The sequence below is a fragment of the Mytilus galloprovincialis genome, chromosome 5, assembly GCF_965363235.1.
Source record: "Mytilus galloprovincialis chromosome 5, xbMytGall1.hap1.1, whole genome shotgun sequence".
Taxonomy (NCBI): domain Eukaryota; kingdom Metazoa; phylum Mollusca; class Bivalvia; order Mytilida; family Mytilidae; genus Mytilus; species Mytilus galloprovincialis.
In genome coordinates this window covers 44,876,201-44,877,525 of record NC_134842.1, presented here as the reverse complement: position 1 = coordinate 44,877,525, position 1,325 = coordinate 44,876,201, and positions in this window count along the sequence as shown.

The window sequence follows — 1,325 nt, the reverse complement described above, 5'->3', positions numbered from 1 at the left end:
TTTCGGGGTATATCGCGATTTAAATACCTGAGAATTTGTTTGAAATGTACCTTTCGAAATTACAGTACCATAAATCTTTTTAGAGAGATAACATACAAGTTCTTGTCAAATAGTTCCGCAATACTCAAAGCTAGTTTCAAGGTTACAACAACTAATATATGTAATATGTCATCCCAGGTTAACAGAAAATTAAATCCAACAAATTAACGTGAAAATTAATTAATGATATGTGTATAACATAACCTAGTGAAATTCTAAAATATGAGAATCAACATTATGTACATATTTGTTTAACAGTAATAAGAAAAGACCAGATCGAGCAAATATTTAGCTTATTTCTTTATATACATGATAAAGTTTTAAATATGTATTTGTGTTTTATCTACTCATAATAGAGTCCGTGTTTGTACCGAACATATAATTCTACAGTGTTAAAGTATAAGACCATCATGTTTGATACCAGGTTTCTTGTAGTTACAAAATTTAAATCAAAACAATTGGAAAGATGGAGGAATTAAGAGAGACATCTAAGTTATTCGTTATAGGTTGCATGTCTGTAAATTTAGACAATGCAATTTCTCCATAGGAACTCCCTTAACGTCTAAAACTGTGACACTTTTACTTTGACGTTTTGTGAAAGATTCATAACTAGAATGAACAGTTTATATACACCACTTTTTTATTCAAATGTCAAACAATAGGGCATATTTTCAATATGATATGCCCAGAACTTCTAAGAGTTTAAACTTTTACTAAAATTCTGAAATACAACTCCCGTCAAGATATGTCTTACTCAGACTTCATTTCCACCTGCTACCATAAGCATTTATACTGGTAAGTTTTGGTCTCTTTATGTTTAAAATAACATAGAACTCTAATCTGGGAACCAGGACGTAAACAAAATAAAATATCTATGAATATCAATATATTTCCAAAATAGGCGTAGTTTATGAAACAGCTGTATTTATATAGCGCAACCTTATACGGATATCCCGATTGTAGTATTTAACAGCTATACATAGCCTTAGTTTATTGATATTTAAAACGTCAATCAAGGACAAAGTACACAATTTGAAAATTATACACACTGTACAAAGAACTTAGACAAAATCACAGTCCAAAAATAGAATATCAATAATCAAAGGGACGAAAAATAATCTCGTTTGCAATAAAATTTATTTAATATCAAAACAAAGAAAAGGACAATTGTGCTTATCGTGAAATGTAAGTTTATGGTAAACTTTGGATTTTAACATTGTTTAAAATATATGTAAGTCATGCATAAGCCTGAACCAAGACAACAGGAAGTGACAGACCTATGATAA